A 6,000-nucleotide genomic window follows, 5' to 3' on the forward strand; every position below is an offset into this window, starting at 1 on the left:
GTTTAGAATGACTTGGGACTAAAAGACTAACAAATCAGAGTAGATTAATTTAGAGTGAAGTCACAAAGGTACTGTTACATATATTACAAAGGTATTGTTTGCATAGATATAGATAACCACTGTTAGAGAATCTAGAATGCATTTCGAAATATTCTGTATTGAAAGCATATACCTTGGTCAATAGCACAACACTAAGGCATGATGAGACTTAGTTAAGTGAAAAGAAATACACTCCTTGGAGCAATACAGCTACTGAGTGCAGGGGGAAAAAAGAACAATTATTATCAGCATCTCCAGGCTGTCTTCTAAGGACTGCTGGAGTTCTCAGACAAATGAATAGGCCATACATCATATAAGATAAGGGAAAGTCTAGAGAGTATCAATAGACTGTGAGAAACTCAAAGTTCATGAACTAATCATGCAGTCCCATGTTGTCTTGGAGTAAATGTTACGGGCCAAGGTAAATAATCCATACTAATAATAATTGGCTCCCTCTTGGCTGGGATGAGCAGAGAGGTGGGCAAATGACTTTTGAAAATTGTATAATTATAATACCAAGAGCGATGTACTTTTAGAGTGATTTTGGATTGTCACCAGAATCACCCTCCCTCGCTGCGCTGAGCCAAGCTTGGGAAATAAAGAGATATCTTTAACCAGAATACTGCCTCCGCAAGTCTTTGTGTTAGCTGAGAAAGCCAGCATAATACATGGCATCTGAAAAAGCTGCAACAAATAGCTAAATTTTGTAAAGCTTAAACTTGTAGCTTGTGGAAGAGATGCTGGTGAGAAGCGCATTGGAATAGTCAAGGCTAGAGGTAATGGAAAATAAGGAAGTAGCAGGCAGATTGGACAGACACTTTGCATCTGTCTTTTGTAGAAGATACAAATAACATCCCATAAATAAGCGTGCGTCAAGGGGTAAAAATAAGGAGCTTAAAATGACTGAAATCACCAGGGAAAGAGTACTGAAAATTATTAGAACTAAAAACTGACAAGTCCCCAGGTCCTGATAGACTTCATCCTAGCATGTTAAATTGGATGCTGAATTAGTAGATGGATTGGATTTAATTTTCCAAAATTCTACAGGTTCTGGAAAGGTCTGATCACATTGGAAAATAGATATGAGGCAGAAAGCAGAAACCTACAGCCAGTTAACTTAACATCTGCCAAAGGGAAAATGCTGGTTTTGTGAAAAGGAAATCATATCTGACTAATTTATTAAGAGATCTTTGAGGATGTAACAAGCAACACTGATAAAGGAAAATCCTTGTGATCAAAACCAAAGCATCCAATCTCTGTAGTTACCTCTGTTAAACCCAACAAAACTTGTAGGGAGGAATCCCTTCTCAAGAGCATCTATTACTTATTTGACGTTAATGCAAAGAAAGCCATTTAAAAGGAACTTAACTAAATGGCTTGTCTGTTTAATGCCTGAACTAGTTCAGAGCTGGTGTCAACAATTGGCTTTTATTGCTTGCAAATGACTGACTATCTGTGCAAAAACCTTAGTGTGCTGCAGATTATCTGGCATCACTGATTTAATCACCTTCTAAAGCAACAGGAGCTAGTATATTACAGAAGACAACATGTTTATTGTTCATCTGCTCACATTATCCCAGACAACTTTGAATTGGATTGAAAAAGAAGTGGAGTCTTCTAAGTTGGGCAACAGAAATGACAATCATTCTTCCAATGTTCTTTTGAAAAGTCTTCCCCTTATCGTTCACTGAAGCAGATGGCAGATACAAATGAGAGCCCTGAAGTTTTCAGACAAACAATAATCAGTTGTCTCCACCCATTTAACAAAATTACAAGCCTATAAACTAGTATTCTATTATTTATGCTGTGGAGATATCCAAAAAAGACCTTGATTTAACCCATTTCATATTAATGAGGCAAAATACTACCACAAAATGCTACAATGCAGAAGGAGGCCATTTAGCCCGAATCTACACTGACCACAATCCTATCCAGACCCTATCCCCATAACTACGCAGTCTTTACAATTATCACTCTCTGGTTCAATGTTCTGACTCTACTCCTGTGCAAAGATTAATAACTAAATGAACAATTTATTAATATGAACATTTGGCACAATGATAGAAAATTATGATAAGACACTAGTGAACTAGGCATATTGAACTATTTAAAGACCTGTCTTTTAAAAAAATACAAGATGAAAACATGGCTGCCACAAGTCACCTAATGGTTGATACTGTAAAACCACTACTTCTCTGGGACAAAAACGAAATCAATAAAAATTGAGCTACAGGTCTGTTGCATGGAATTTCAAACCTGGGCGGGAGGTCAGTATCAAGAGTCACTTCAAACAGAGATTCATGGAAAGAATGCATTAAAAATGCAAAGTGCTGGATTTTAATCCACTGTAATTTTATGAAGGAACTGGCTCCCTAACCAATTGCACTACACCAGAGATTCAAGTTCCCCTGTGGAGGACAAAATAACCCCTTTGCCTGTTGATTTATATCTCAAAAATGTGTCGAATAATTTCTGAGATGAAAGCCTAAAAAACTGGAATTACTACAACAGTAGTTGCAAGACATGCCAAACTGAATTCCCATTCGGGAATATACAAAAATTAGTTTAAAACTGGCATTGCCAAGCAAAGAGGAGACTAGTAGGAAGAAAACAAACAACAACCATTTGACACCCTGCTGTAAAAGAACAAGATCTCTCTCCCTCTGAAGCCAGAGTATCTTCAACTGATTACAGACCTGAACAAAATCAACTCCAATCTCCTACAGAAATCATCCAACTGCAACATTCCACAACCTACGCCTCACGGACAAGTGAAGGACTTAATTGTATATTTTTACAATTTTAACTAATTTTCTCACTTCTGATATGTTTGTACCATTGCATCTTTTATTATTTTTCTTCAGCTTTAATAACTAATAAACTGTCTTTAGACTCAATAGAACTTGGTTTGCTTGGCTCCATAATTAGAAGTAAATACATTTGGATCAAAAAGCCATCTGCAGGGGAATGAAAAATAAACTCTTGCTTAACACCCTCATTTTATTCCTTGTATTTTGTAATGTACCTTATGCCGTGTGAAGCCCACCTTAGATAGCTATGTGCATGCAATCTTTCCATTAATTATCAGTACAGAACCCGAGTGTTGTTGAAAAAAATTTTTTGTCAAAGCTTTTCATCTGGCATCCACCTTGACAATCACAAGAATACCAAAGTCAGCTGAAACAACTTTATACTGCGTGAGAAGAATGTACTGACTGTTTGGCAAGTGGACTGATTGGTAGTGGCACTATTTCTTGACAAATACATGAAGAGGATGGGAATAGAGGGGTATGGTCCCCAGGAGGGTAGGGGATTTTACTTGAGTCAGGTAGCATGGTCAGTGCAGGCTTGGCAGGCTGAAGGGCCTGTTCCTGTGTTGTAATTTTCTTTGTTCTTATTATGAAAATGCACCAGTTGATGGTGACTGATGGTTAACTGCCATGCACTGTTTGAAAACTTAAACCAGGCAGCTTGACCCAAATTGATCAAGGCATTGCCCCAAGAAATGAATGAACAAACAGCTAGTACTTATTTTGTTTAGCTGTAACAGATATCTCTCTCCATAGGATCTGTGATGTGACAGCAAGGTAAGCAACTGTGCATCTCTAAGAGGCTATCAAATTGAAGCATCCCCAGACATGCAGTTTAACCAGTACAAATACATTAGGACAGGGCCTCCCAAACTGGGTTCAATTCCAGCCTTGGGTCACTGTTTGTATGGCGTTTGTACATTTTCCCTGCGTCTTTGTGGATTTCCTTCGGGTGCTCAGGTTTCCTCCCACAGTCCAAAGATGTGCAGGTTAGGTGGACTGGCCATGCTAAATTGCCCATTAAATGTCAAGGGGACTGGCAGGGTAAATATGTGGGGTTACGGTGATCAGGCCTGGGTGGACTCCCTGTCAGTGCAGACTGGGCCTCCTTCCGCTCTGTAGGAATTCTATGATAAGTTTTTCAACCAAGGAACTCTCAACATCCCCGCTCCTCCAAGACCAGGTCTTTTGTTCTTAAAATTGCTGCAGTCTGTTGCAATCTCTCAACTTCAATATTTAACACATTCTCCACTTCTTTTGTTCTAACAAAGAGCCAAAAGAACTCAAACATTAACTTATAGAGGCTACCAGACTTGCTGAGTTTTTCCAACAACCTTTGTTCTTGTTGCTACAATATTGTATTGTGTTTCTCGTCCATCACTCTCAATTCAAACTGTCCCAACATTACTTCATCCTGATACTATTTAACTCAAAACATGCTTAAATCGAGGACAAGGTTAATGTTATTGTGTTGCATAATTCAACTGGATAAAATGTACAAAAAAATTCAAGCCCACTGCAATTCAAATCTTAGTGAAGCACACCGATAAGGCTGCAACACTAAAATGTTGCCCGACTTATTTTTAAATGAAATCATTGCGATACTGCTTGTAACTAACAAAAACTTTTTCTAGCATTCAAATAGAAACAAGTACAGCACAAATCTATTTGTGCATAACGTGAAAGTCAACAAATTAAATTAAACGCAAAAAAGCAAAATGTCAAAGGAGTTATGATAATCATTTCCAAAATTTTGCAATTCATTCTTTTCCCTACCCTGAAATTTAACGATTAAACAGTTAAGATTTTCAGGCATCTTCGCCAAAATATGATTTAAAAAAAACACTGGACGCCCACACAATTCCAAATCAAATATTCTCCTTCATCTCCCCGCCCAATGCACATGCTGACATAGAACATTGCAATAACTGGGGCTTGACAAGAATGAATGGCGAGGCAGGGAGGATCCAGCAAAATCCCCAGGGATTGCGGCTAGAAAGCTTTTACATGTGTACAATTCCCTGCGCCACACTCACGGCCTCTGTAAGAAACAGAAAAGGGGGGAGTGTGGGAGGGAGCCTCAGGTCTAACAGAGACAGTAAAGACAGCCCTTCCTGCGCTACTGTCCCCGGTAAATAACAATAAACACGCCTCACTTCCACACTCGTGCTGTGATATAAAATTCAAAATTGAAGTAGAACCACCGCCATCAGTAAACGCCCATCTACCTCTACGTTTCCTCCTTCAGCGACAAAAAGATGCTGCTGAGTTTGCCCCAAAACCGAGGAAAAGCAGCTTCAAAAATCGGCACCAACTCCCTCCTTCGTGCCAAATAAATAATATCTGCGCATAGTTGCCGGCGACAATCATTCGTTGTCCCGATCGACGGTGGCAGTTAAAGAAACGGGGTAGCCACCCCGGCAATGCAACGACTCTGAAAATACCGAAGAGAAACCAGCACCTTCATGACAAGTCGCTCCGTCCCCGCGTCCTCAAACTACACTTCCCGGTGCCACACGCTGAGGGGACTCGAGCTCAGTCCGACCAACAGACCACTCGCTCTCGCGCTGCTGCGACTGCGCACAACCAGCACGCGCCTCCGCCCCCAGTCTGATTGACATGCGTCTTAACCAATCGGAAGTGAGATGCAGCGCTTCACAGGAAACAACACCACTTATTCCCCTCCCCCCCACTGCAATCACTTGCGGAGAGGGGGAAGAGATGAGGAAATAGAGAGAGACTACTTCAGAAAGTACCTTTCTTCATTCAGGGGACGTGGGCATCCCTGACTGGCCAGCGTTTATTGCCCATTCCTACTTGCCGAAGGGCAGTTGAGACTCAACCACATTGCTGTGGCTCTGCAGTCACATGTAGGCCAGACAAGGTAGGGACAGCAGATTTCCTTGCCTAAAGGACACTAGTGATCCAGATAGGGTTTTCCAGCAATCAACGATGGTTTCATGGTCATCAGTAGGTTCTTAATTCCAGATAATTTTTATTGAATTCAAGTTCTACCAACTGCAGTGGTGGGATTTGAACCCCAGTCCCCAGAAAATTATCTGAGTTTCCAAGCATTTAATAAATAGTGGCAAACACAGACTATCCAAATATATGGCATTAAAAAGGATTAAAGAGGATTTGATGATAACTT

At 40.2% G+C, this 6,000-nt stretch overlaps 1 protein-coding gene across 3 annotated transcripts in view; it reads right to left on the reverse strand.

The window, feature by feature from the left end:
• LOC145355857 (calcium/calmodulin-dependent protein kinase kinase 2-like) overlaps window positions 1–5,412 on the reverse strand; it is a 103,447-nt gene extending 98,035 nt beyond the window's left edge. For all 3 annotated transcript variants that reach the window (XM_080208289.1, XM_080208288.1, XM_080208287.1), the window contains exon 1: window positions 5,311–5,412. The gene's annotated coding sequence lies outside the window, so the exon portion shown is untranslated. The remainder of the gene's footprint in view (window positions 1–5,310) is intronic.
• Between the last annotated feature and the right edge of the window lie 588 nt (window positions 5,413–6,000).

This window comes from Carcharhinus amblyrhynchos, chromosome 20, assembly GCF_965287045.1.
Source record: "Carcharhinus amblyrhynchos chromosome 20, sCarAmb.v2.hapA, whole genome shotgun sequence".
In the NCBI taxonomy this organism is placed as follows: Eukaryota; Metazoa; Chordata; class Chondrichthyes; order Carcharhiniformes; family Carcharhinidae; genus Carcharhinus; species Carcharhinus amblyrhynchos.